Source organism: Meriones unguiculatus, chromosome 12 (assembly GCF_030254825.1).
Source record: "Meriones unguiculatus strain TT.TT164.6M chromosome 12, Bangor_MerUng_6.1, whole genome shotgun sequence".
NCBI lineage: Eukaryota > Metazoa > Chordata > Mammalia > Rodentia > Muridae > Meriones > Meriones unguiculatus.
The window spans coordinates 18,124,708-18,138,094 of NC_083360.1; positions in this window are offsets into that span (position 1 = coordinate 18,124,708).

Consider the following 13,387-nt stretch of genomic DNA (forward strand, 5'->3'; position numbering starts at 1 on the left):
TAAAATTTGCTTCCCAAAATTATTCTATTGATTAAGCAAGATAGCTGTATAAATACACATTAATTTCTACAATAATTTTGTGTAATCATTAACATTTCTCAGAATATAGAGGGATTTTAATTCAGAACATGACTGTTCTGGCAAAAGATCATGCTCAAGAGCTGTATAGAACAGTGTGATCTGGCTGGAATACAGACACACCTTTAATCCCAGGTGACAGAGGCAAGCAGACCTCTGAGATCAGGGACAACCTGGAACAGAGAAAGTTCCAAGTAGAGAAAAGCTCATGAGTGGTGGTATACACTTTTACTGCCAGAATTCAAGAGACAAAGGCAGGAAGATCTCTTAGTCAGTACTGTCAGGCAGTTAGGTCAGTGAGCTGAGAGGCAGTGCAGTGGAGTTGAGTTTTTGACAGTTCAGTTTGTGGAATTCAGAGGCAGTTTTTACTGGTAGAGTTTTGCAGAGGTTGAAGAGAGACCAAGCTAGACACAGTGAAGACAAAATGCACCAGAGAATGAGAAGCCAGATTAGAACATACTGCTAGAGTTAATTTGAGGTGAAACAAAGTAATTCAGTCAGTGACCAATCCAGAAGTCAGATTGAATCAGCCATCTTGGAGAAGAGTTTGAACCAGAACAGTTGAGTTGAACCAGCCAGCCAAAGCTCAGAAAGAGAAGTGGTGATCTTATTCAGCAGGAAGTCTCAGATTCTGAAAACATTCGAGGCCTAGATTAGATTGTATGGAGACTAAAAGCTTCCAGGACTAGGTATAGGTTAGCTTCAGAGGCAAAAAGGCTCCAAGACAACAGAACCTCAGTTTTCTAGTCTGTACTGTAGGAGATAGATATGCACATCTCAACCTTCCTCATGCTATGACCCTTAAAGCTTCTCATGCTGTGGTGAACGCCCACCATAAAATTATTTACATTGCTGCATCATAGACGTAATTTTGCTACTGTTGTGAAGCATACTGCAAATATCTGTGTTTTCTGATGGGGTCTTAGGTGACTCCTGTGATGGGGTTAAGACCGACAAATTAAGAATGGCGGAAGGATATATGGGCGTGACATATATGTCCAGGAACCAGTGCTCTGAAACTTCAGATTTTTTTTAAATCAATAAGTATGAATGATTCCCCACCAGCATATCTTTAAATACAAGAGGAGAAACTATTACAAACAGACAATAAAGAACTAAAAATAATAATAAAAAGATGAGGACATTCAGGCAGGATATTGTAGTCTGACTAGCGAGAAGAGAGGCAGCAAGCTGAAGGAAATGAGACCCAGTTTTGAAGGAGGTGATAAAATAAGGAGAATGAATTTCATAAAGAAAGAAAGCTGCAAATGCAGGTGGAGATAGAAACCAATCTAATTCCTCTGCAAAGTAGAACTGTGTGAGCAAAGGGATGCTTTTAAAGAAAACTACGACTTTATTACTAAAAGTTTCCCAAACCAATGTCTTCCTCAGAGAGAAAATAGAAACAGGAACTCAATGACTGGCTCTTTGGTCTCCCCACCCCCGAAGGGAGGAGCAGTCCTGTTAGGCCACAGAGGAGGGCTTTGTAGCCAATCCTGAAGATACCTGATAAAACAGGATCAGATGAATGGGGAGGAGGTCCCCCCATCAGTGGACTTGGAAAGGGGCACGGTGGAGATGAGGGAGGGAGGGACTGGGAGGGAATGAGGGATCGGGACACGGCTGGGATACAGAGTTAATAAAATGTAACTGATGAAAAAAATAAAAAATAAAAAAAATTGCATTAAAAAAAAAGAAATAAGTCTACTACATTTTTTTCATCAACATATAGTACAGAAAATATTTCTACTATTCTATTTGAAACTTATGCTAGGCTTAAAACTAAATCTGCTAGTGTCTTCAACAAATGACCGCTCTCAAATATGATATTTAGTGCCGAATGATTGTTCTATTCTTATTGACTGGTAAATTAAATTTTCCAAGTCCAGAGTATACTGTCACACTTTTCAGTTTGAATTTACAAAAAACACCTTTCTGTGTATAAATTTTATTCAGCAATAGAAAAATGAAATCCCTGGTATCTAAACAAAATACTGTTCCTATATGTATTGCTCCCTTTTTTATTTATTTTTTAATAAATAAGATAACCCATAGGACTCATTGGCCAGCCAACCTAGCCTCCTTGACAAGTTCCAGAGAAATGAGAGACCTTGTCCCAGAAAACAATGTATATGGCATTTAAGAAACAAGACCCAAGGTTGACATCTGGCTTACATACCAGAAGAATTCATGTGCTCCTTCAAACATACAGGCACCATCATAAATGTATATACACAGACATACATGAACACAGTGCTTACAGAACAGAACTAGTAAAGATTATTTAGATAACCCATCTGGAAAGTTCTTTCCTCAAATTTTAAGAAGTTGTGTGTGTGTGTGTGTGTGTGTGTGTGTGTGTGTGTGTGTGTGTGTGTATTAGGTTCTCTGTAGAGTATTCTGGGTTACATTGGATTAAACATCAGGGCTTATAACAAGTATCTGAGTCTGTTGATCTAAGCACACTGTATTTCTGTACTTCTTCTGAATGTATGTATGATTGTACAGTATCTTTGGTTGTCCAACCAATAAGAAGAAATATCACCTTCTGTTGAATGATTTAGAGTTCAGCGTACTTTTTTTAAACTCTGCTTTTCTTATGCTACAGAGATTTTTTAAAATATGTGTCAAGATTGAACCATTATAAGCTAATCCTCAAATGTCACTAACTATAGCAATCTACCAGCACACATAATAAGCGAAAGATTACTGAGCATGTGAAGTCACACAAATTGTGGAGACTGTTTATTACAAGTTACACCTTGTCTTTGCTTGACTGATGTAAGTGTTCTTATCTTTGTGTCTTCATTCTTATTAATCTGCAATATATGTATTCTGCTAGATCATCATAGAAAATCGTCTAATTAAATTCCTCATTAAATTGCAAGTATTTGTGCCATTTGGCCTCACCTATTTTTTAGGTGTTATTTTTCATAACATAAAAAATAAAATGTGCTTTTCAACTAATTATCATTTAGAAAATGTTTACTGAATAGACACAGACTTTTATGTTCTGATGACATATAAAATTTGGATTTACCCTCAGCATTGCATATCAAGCAAATAAACACACACATATACACATATATGTGTGATTATTTGAAAGTGTGAAAAATTGGAAAATCTAAAGATTATGTACCCCTTAACTAATTAGCTTGATTCTTATATGTTGAAAGTGAAGTCTTGCTTCCTTGTATTCACTAAAAATACCATTTCAGCATTACACTGACAAAATATAAACACAGAAAACATACGGAAAGAGAAATCATTTAATAGGACTAATAGCACTGAGTTTTCCTTCTTTAAGTGGAGAAAGATGGAGATCTTCATTACAGTAAACCACAGTGCTCCCCATCAGACTCTGTGATTTGGGCTCCATGTGTTCTTAAATAGGAGCAATTCGATATTGCGGTTAATGTGGAGATCATATAATGCATTGTTTCCTTTTCTGTTAGATTTTTTCTGACTTTTTTTAAAAAAGTATTTTCCATTCCTTTAACCCAAGAACCCTATTTTCTTCCCCAATGAAAAATTCAACAAATCCATATGATATGCCTCAATTGCCCTCTCTAAATTTAATTTATTACATACTGGAAAGAATCCAGGAAAGACGTTTGAGAGAAAAAGAACCAGAAATATGTCATTCAATTTTGTAAAACTGAATTGAAATTTTAGAGGTCAGTCTCCCTTGCTTCTGCCTTTGTTTATACCAAGTTTTCTATAACTGGATAATGGGAATGGAAGGTCTTTAAATGGTAAGACTGATGGTATAAGTCCGTGGAGGTAATATCAGTGGCTTGAACCTCTACCACATTAAATTTTCCATTTCCTCCTATTGAGCCTTTTGGCTATTTTTATGTAACCACAATTCATTCCATGTGAAACATAGTCAAAATATCAAATCATGTCAGTACAGAACAGGACAAAAATAAAAATAATTATTTAGGTTAATATATAAAAATTCATGAGATAAGCTGTTGAATTTCTGGCTTGAAGGTTTAATTATGTTCATTCAGCCTCTGCTTGTTTTGGTGTCAGAAGACACTTGCTTTTCAGAGTATATTCTATGAATTATATTATTTCCTTTGTTTGCAAGAAACTGCTTTCTCAAATATATACTAGAATGTAATGGTGTCATAACAATTAGAATAAAATCAATAACAAAAATATGCACAAAAGTACAGCAGATTTGGAGACTAGAACACAGAGTGGCACACATAGGCCTGGAGACTTCAGGCATATTTCCCTGTCTTTGAGTCTGTTGTAGGTCAAGTGGGGAGGCACTGTAGCAGAATCCAAAAAGAGAGCAGATGGGGTTAGGTTAATAGGACTTACAATCTATGATACATAGAAATATTGACTGTAAAGAAACCTTGGTAATAAACCTTTAAATTCATTATTTCTTCTCTTTCCTATCTTTCCTAGGATGGTACTCAAATAAATACAAAATAGGAAGAAGGACATGCATTGATGTCAAACCATAAAAGCTATTTTTCCTGGAGTATAGAATGAATGCAACAGGAAAGAAGAATATACGAAACATATTTAATTCCCTCCCTCTTTTTTCTAATTGATTTCATTAGATACTTCATAAAATAAAGTGCCCTTTCTCCAAAGATCTATAAATAATCTATAGATAATTTGCAATATATTGACAAATACTTTTCTTTTAAAAAAAAAAAGGAGATTGCAGTGCTATGGTTTCTTAAGATCTTCATCAGTTACTGAAGAACAAAGATAATTCTAAAAATCTAAGATCACACACAGTGGCCATTGCTCTGACACTGACTTTAATATAGGTGAGCAGAAGACAGGTTTCTGCAAGTCTGAAACAATATTCTGGAGCAATGGTTCTCAAGCTTCTTAATGCCTCCATCATTTAATACAGTTCCTCATATTGTGGTGATGCACCAGCATAAAAGCATTTTGGTTGCTACTTCATAACTGTAATTTTGCTACTGTTATGAATCATAATGAAAATATCTGTAAGTATCAGACAGTCTTAGGTGGCCTTGTGAAAGGGTAGGTTGACCCCCAAAAGGAGTTGTGACCCAAGGGTTGAGAACCGCTGCTCTAGATAATGCCTTTATGGCATAGATTAGATTCACCTCCTAGGATATAAAGCAATAATCTCATAAGCATAAAAAGAGCTATATAATTCCAGTCACAAATGACTCAACCAAATAAGAATACAGATGTACTCCATGAACGTAGAATGCAACAGAATAAGAGACCTTCCTAGGCATTTATCAAATGCTTCTATGACATGCCCAGCATGAGAAACTTTCAGCATATGTTCCTGCTTATTCTATCACCCAAACTCTCTTTGCCTTTACCTCTGTATTGCTGAAGGAAAGAGTTTTCCTTTCTGATGCTCTTTGATGGGTTGCTTGATGACCAAAAGGTCAGTGCCTACAGTAATAGTTTAAAACTCGAAGGCTTGGTCAGATTGCATATTTCACCTTACCAACTCCTTAAATACAGATGTGTGAGAAGCAGTTGATTAGGAAGTGCCATTGTTTCAGTGTTATTAATTGTTATTTGTCACATTGTGGTTCATTTTCACTGAGTAGGTCCATTAGCTTTATGTTAGACATTCAAAATAGCTTAAGGAGTCCTCTACCAAATCTGACTTTGGGTTAGGAATATCCCAAAACAGAAGCATTCAGCAGGCATTATGCCAATAAATAGCCTATGTGAGTGAGGTTGATTCCTCCTCCTTTTCTAGGGTTCTTTGGGGAACAACTTGTACTAGAATGTGGGTAAGTTTTGAACTTATATATGGGTCTCCTTTCACAGACCTTGGTGTGCCTCTTTTGTGGAATGTGCAAATTGAAATAACTGAAAGGAAAGTCCTTGTTCAGGTTTCCTCCTGTTCATCCCCTCCTATTCCTCTGCAGTCCCCAAACTCTGACCCTCTTTCTCTGACCCTCTGTCTTTTCAGGATCTTTTTTTTTTCCTAGCAAAGAATCATTAAGGTTATGTAGCGGCAGAAGACTTAAAAGTACTTTTTGGTGACAGAACATACATGCCAGCGGGAGACAAGCTGCCACTGGGATTTCAGCTGGCGGCCATGGGAAGCACATACCTACATAATCAGCCTAGATGAAAGCCAAGAGCTTTCTTCCCGATGCCAAAGGGGGCAGGGGGTGGGGCCAGTGGGAATCTGTGTTCAATCACAGCAGGAGAAAGGGGACTCAAGGGACGCCAAGCACTATTAACCCTAATTGAGATTGAGAGGCATGGAAACATTGAATGAGGAGTTCCCAAAATGACCAGCTCTGGAGCCTTAAAATGACCAACCAACACAAAGTCCACGTGGGCTTGTTTTTCTCTATCAAGAATATAGATTGCTTAAGGTTTAAAATGAAATCTATTAGAGAGAAGGCCAATGATCACAGTTTGCAATCTCCTCATGAACAGCAAAGACCTACGAGCTACAATGGCCACCTCTGAGAAGACTTGCTGAGCAGATTGTCTACCTAGGTACCTGCTCTATGGCAGGGTGAATGCCTTGTGCTCATGTATTCGTGTTTATGTGTCATCTAAATATGGAGGGATGTTTAACATTCCTCCACTCCTCAGAGAACACACAGAATAAAAACTCATACACCTGATTAAAGGAGAAAGGGTTAAGAGATCAAAAGTGAGTAAATGTGAGAAATATAACAATAAAGAATATATATTTTATATGTGTGTTATACACTTAAAATACAAATGATAGTTTTCACATATTTTATTCAGTAATAATGTAAATTTATTTATTCGTAAATTTAAAATGTAAAAATAATTTTTTTACAACTGTTTCCTCTCAAGAATGTCTTCTCTTATTCCTTCTGGAAAAACAAACAAACAAACAAAAAACAAACTTTGATGCTCATCTTGTCCTTCTGTCTATTTGAAGCTTGAGAGATTTGAGGGCTGGTTCAGAAAAAGTATGGACACAATAGAAGGAAGACAGAAGCATCTTTGTGGTAAAGAGTGTGGACAGCGTGTGTGGAAGTGGGACTCAGGATGTGGCACTATCCAGAAGCAGAGGGTGTGACATGCTTGCCAGAAGCAGGGAGGGACTGTCAATTCCTAGGGTCTTGGGTGTTGAGGTGTGTATCAGAATGTGTCCGTAGGTCAGAGAGCTCTGAGGGGCAACATGGGAGTCAGCTTTTGGTGAACAAATGTAAGGTTAGTTTTCACAAAGTGTACAGGACAGGCAGGCTCCTGATAGTGAACAATTTGTGAGGAGGCTTCCCTAAAAGGAACTGATAACGTCTTGTTGAAAAACAATGCTTCTCAGCATGCCCTTAGCCCAAGGCAAGGCAACTACAAAGGGAAGAAACTATGGGAAGACACATAACATACATGTGGCAGTCATTTCCACCTCTTAGAAAGCAAAGCCATCTTCTCCCTGTGGATATTCACGTCTTCAGCGCCTAGTGTGGACATTCTTCCATCCACCCGCATCTCATGAGAATTCTCTCATCTGTCAGCATGGTCTGGGATGTGGAGCACTGCCATCTTCATGGGTGATATTGGTCCCCTCGCCTTGTGTCTGCCAATAAAACAGTCCCAACAGGCCTACTAAGGTCAGAGCCCTTATCTCTGTGTTTATGCCACCACGAAGAAAACGAAGAGATCTAAATTTTGATTTTTACATTGCTAAACTTTTGAGCAAAGAGGCCTCAGCCTCTGGCTAGGAAATGAACAAAGGCCTAACACACAGAGGCCAATTGGGGCTCATTTATGTGAAATAGCCCCACCACCTTTATATCTATTTCTATCGCCAAGGTTCCTGGAAAGATGACCTGAAATATGCCTGCAAATCAGGTGCCAATGTGCATTCTACCTCTGTGCAAGTATACAGACAGGCATTGGAAACAAGATGAAAAATGTGCTAACTTCATAGCACAGGTTCTCCGCCTCTTTTCGGTCCATTCTTGCTGCTTTTGTCCACCACGAACTTCGGTAAAGCCAAAATGGAAATGAAAAAGTGTTTGGATGAAATGAAAGCACATAAATGAATTCATAGCCTCCACTATCCTTCTTTGAAATGAAGTTGGTCAGTCCTAAATGTGAAATGGTTTCTTCATTTCAGTTCGGTAATGTCCTACTTCACTTTGCTGTTTCTCTGGTAACTACCATGATGAAATGCAACTTAGGAGAGGAAATCTTTTAGGTTATAGTCCATCATCAAAAGAAAAAAATGAGGCAGGGCTCTAGGCAAGGACCATGTGGGAATGAGCTGGCTTCCTTCAAGGCTCATGCTCATGAATTTTTCTCATACAGCCTAGGCTCACCTGCGTAGGAATGATACCACCCACAACCAGCTGTTCCCTCCTAATTCACAGAGCAAGCAAGAAAACATCCCACACATGTGTCCACGAACTAACCTGAAGAGGTAATTCCTTATTGGAAGTTTCCTCTTCCACAAGAATCTACCTTTGTGTCAAGTTGACAACTGACTCCAACTATGACAAGGAACTCTGGGAGTTTGGATTTGACATAAATATGCACGTATGCAAGGTCTTCTGCTACAAACCAATGCTCTGGTAGTGTAGAAAACTGTTTATCTAGTGTTTGCTATTAATTATATACAATTATTGCTGTGGTTACTATTTAACCTGCTATCATATCAATAAAGGAGACAGATACCTGTTAGATTTTTAATATGCCTATACAGAAATTTACCCCCTAAGCTATGGTTTACCTCCCAGCCCCAAATCCCATGCCAATTCCTCTAATAATTCATAGCTGGGCTACTTCCCACCCAATATCTCATAAATTTGTGCACATGTTTCTCATCTGGCCAGTTTCCTCCATCAAAGATCATCAGTATAGGCTCCTCCTGGCCAAGTGCTTATTTGTTCATGCTAACCCACAGTGGCTCTGCCTCCTCTTCTCTCCTCAACCCCTCTCCTCTCTCTCCTGTGATGCTCTGTCCTTCAAGTCTGTGAACCTTGGCCCCACCTACCTCACTTATGCCCTGCACAGGTGTCCTCACTTATCCAGCCAATCGGGGATAATTTGGAGGTAAGGTTGCATGGTATCATTTTGGTATACATGAGGGTTTGCTCGTAGAACAGTAAGAATCTTGAAGGGCAAGCAATTAAGCAAGTACAAAGTATCATACCATGCTGTAACACACTGATGAACGGAAGAGCCTCTAATTGTGGGTGCTTTGCAAACTAATATGAAAAATGAAACCTAGACACAGTAGCTATAGATAGGTTCAGATATATGAAGTAAGGAGCAATGTTAATGGACACTGCATTTATTTTGAGTTCGACTATCAGATACAGAAGAGCTCTCCACAGAGGGGATTTCTCAACTGTTCTTCTAGGACAGACAGAAGGATTATAGATAAATACAGATGACAAGAGATCCTTGGGAGGAAAGTTGTACCACTGAAGATGGAGAGATGCAAGGTGTCTTCTGACAATGAAAGTCAGTGATGATTCCTAAGATGTAGAACATTTTTAGGAGGCCCAGTGTGGGAAAGTTCTGGAAAGCCAGCATCCACTCCTTGATGAGCTGTATTTTCTTTTGTTTGTACAAGGAAGAAACTGCCAGGATTTGCTTCTTAGAGTTACAGTCCAATTTTTTCCTAATTTAACATGGTAAAAGCATTAATCTTATTTACTACATTTGTGTATATTAATAATGAGTGTCAAAGCTTACTAATGCCTTTATAGATAATAAATGATGCCGCTATGTTTGTGATAGCACAGTCTTATTTATATGCTTTGTGTATGCACATAAAATTATTCAAGAATATGCTGAATCCTCTGCTTAGAATTTTGTTTATCTCATCCTTTTGATAGAGAAATACAATTACCTTAACTTCTCTCTGTACTATATTGCTGGGATTTAAACAAAAAGCATTTTGCCAGCATGAGCCATGTATTTAACCACACAGATATTTCCAGAGGAAATACATTTTGTGCAGGTAAGCATGGTGGAGACACAATGATATTAAGCCAAGACTTTTTTCAGGGACTTTATAGCTTATCGTGGTATCACATAATCATTCATTCAGTGATTATAGTCTCATCAGATACATTTCTAGTTTCTGGGGGTGTTATGATATAAACAAGGACTAAGATGTCAGAGACTGTTTTAGTGAAGACCATAAAAGCCATCAGAGAGGTGGAGAATACTTCAGAGCTTAGAGTGATGAGTGATATTTTATTGATTATAAAACATGCACATAAAGTGACACAAAGGTTAACCTCAGCTCTGAGGGATTAGCGATTGAACTAGAATTGGACCCTGAGTCTTTCCAATTTTATCCCAGGCTTACTAAAGACACAAAGCTCACTAAGGCTTCCAAAGAAAGGAGGTAATGGGAAGGAAACTTGGAGGTGTGTGTCTCCATGGCAGGTTATTCATTCTTGCGGGTTTGATATTAACTATATCCATGAAGACTCATGGGGTGAGAGCCTAATCTCCAGCTGTGACAGTAGTGAAAGGTGAATGCATCATGAGAGTGGTAACTTCACCAAAAGATAAATCCAATAGACAGTTGATTATAAGTTTGTCATCGTGACTAAATAAACAGAGCATGGAGGCATGACACATCATTTTAAAACCAGCATTCAGGAGTTAGGGGCAAGAAAACCAGAAATTCAAGGTAATTTTCAGCTGTGTAAAGACGATGGGGCCCACCTCTAATTCCATTCTCACCAGACAGTCTGCTCTCCCTATTAGCTGCTTCTGGGTTACCAGCACACAGATGTGTTTTAGCTGCACACCAGATGTAAAAAGACCAACCTGCCACTTCTCTCTCTTGCACTCTCTCTGCCTCAGTTTTCCTCCACTTCCCTGGGTACCCTCCCCCCTCTGTGTGTGTGTGTCTGTCTGTCTGTCTGTGTGTACAAGATGTGTATGTGTAGACATACACGCCTTAGGGTGCATGTAAACATTAATGCCAGCTTTGTGAGATCAGTGCTTCCCCTCCCCATCTTCAAATAGAGTCTAGATATCCAAATCTGGTCTCCAGGCTACATTACACATGTACCCACAGTTAAAAGACACTGGTCCGGTTGTCTTTTAACCCAAAGGGAAAACATTACAAAGTTTAATTCACTAAAACATTGCACTTACAGTTAACTTGTCTATTAAGCACCTAGAGGTGTTCAACTGCATAAACTTACATGAGGCTAGAAATATGAAATGGATATGTATGGAAAAAATTCAGATATAGGTGTTATTTAGATATTTTTTATTTTTTATTATTTTAATTTTTTTATTAATTACACTTTATTTACTTTGTATCCCCCCTGTAGTTCCCTCCCTCCTCCCCTCCCAACCCCTCCCTTCCTTCTTCTTCTCTGCGCATGCCCCTCCCCAAGTCCACTGGTACGGGAAGTCTTCTTTTCCTTCCTTCTGATCCTAGTCTATTAGGTCTCACCAGGAGTGGCTGCATTGTCTTCCTCTGTGGCCTGGCAAGGCTATTTCCCCTTCAGGGGAAGGTGATCAAAGAGCAGGCCAATCAGTTCATGTCAGAGACAGTCCCTATTCCTATTAGTATGGAACCCAGTAGGAGACTGAACTGTCATGGGCTACATCTGTGCCGGGATTCTGGGTTATCTCCATGCATGCTACTTGGTTGGACTATCAGTCTCAGGGAAGACCCATGTGCCCAGATTTTTTGGATCTGTTGCTCTCCTTGTGGAGCTTCTGTCCCCTCCGGGTCTTACTAATTCCCACTTTTTTCATAAGATTCCTTGCAATCTCCTCAAAGTTTGGCCATAAATCTCAGCATCTGCCTTGATAGTCTACAAGGCAGAGCCTTTCAGAGGTCCTCTGGGCAGGCTCCTAACTTGTTTCCTGTTTTCTTCTTCTTCTGATGTCCATCCTCTTTGCCTTTCTGGATGGAGGTTGAACATTTTAACCAGAGTTCTCCCTCTTATTAGTCTCTTTAGGTGTACGGATTTTAGTAGGTTTATCCTATATTATATGTCTATATGAGTGAGTATATACCTTGTGTGTCTTTCTGCTTCTGGGATAGCTCACTCAGGATGATCTTTTATAAATCATATTATACAAGTTTTAAACTTCATATTTTAGTAGGCATGTCATCACACTTAGTAAGCAGTGATCTGAGTAAGTTCTTTGACTTTCCAATGCCATTTTACAGATGGCAGGTAGGCAGTCCAGAGATGTTCCAAAGAATCTGATTTTCCTTAAAATTTATTCATCAAGCTCCTTTGGCTTATTTTAGAGATTGTGTGATATATCAACATGTCAAACCAGAAAGTTCCAAACACACAGACCAAATGGTTGTCATCTAAGATCTGTACATTATCTTCAGATAGTGCCCTGTCACTTGTGTGTTCATAGAGGGGACATACAGTACTTTCACATAAGTGGCCCATCCACTTTCCCACCATGATTAAGACATCCTCTTCTTTCTTGTTTGCCCTAGACTCATTCATCTTTCTCAAATTGTGAAGTGCAATTGCAACCTTATAAAACCCCAATCCTATAAACACAAATACCAAATGCAAGTTATCATCATTAAAAAAAAAAAACAAAACAATTCTGTATGTGGGAGAAGAGCATGGTAAGTCTTAATTTTTCTGAAAGGTGGAAAATATATTTTAATAAGGCTATTTAATTAACAAAAGAGAGAAAAATCACAAATATCATACACTCTTTTATAAAATAACACAATTTATACAAAAGAAAGTGACCTATGACAACCTGTTCTAAGTTTTCATTTGCAGACAACATTTTATTACAGTATAACACCAGATCTGTTATTGATTTATGCATCTCGTCTTTAAATATTACTTACAGAGTAATAATAATCATGTAACACTACTTATATGCTAAGGATATTGTTGAATAGTTCTTAAATAATAAGCTAACAGAAGTTTTATATTTTGTGTTGAACCCAATATATTTCCTTAATGTTTATGATTATAAACAGTATAAAGAATTTACACTGACATGGTTTTTTGCCCCTAACATAGTATGTCAATGTTATCATTAAGTATGACTTCACGCACACAAATTTCACTTGTCTTAAAATAACATAGTATCTTTTCAATGGAGTTAAACAGTAATCTCTTTGAAGATGTTTGCATTAATCTAATATTTTAGCATTGCAAATATAACATCAATAAATATCTTTATACATACGTTGCTTAGGTTTCTGTCAGTGTGTCTCAATAGGATGGAGTCACAGTCATGAAATAAACAAAATAAAAGAAGAAAAAATAAACACATCTTTCATCTTCTCAATCACTTCTTATGTGCTGTCCCAATATGTGGCTCTAATTTTATATTAAGAAATATTGTGATGTATTTT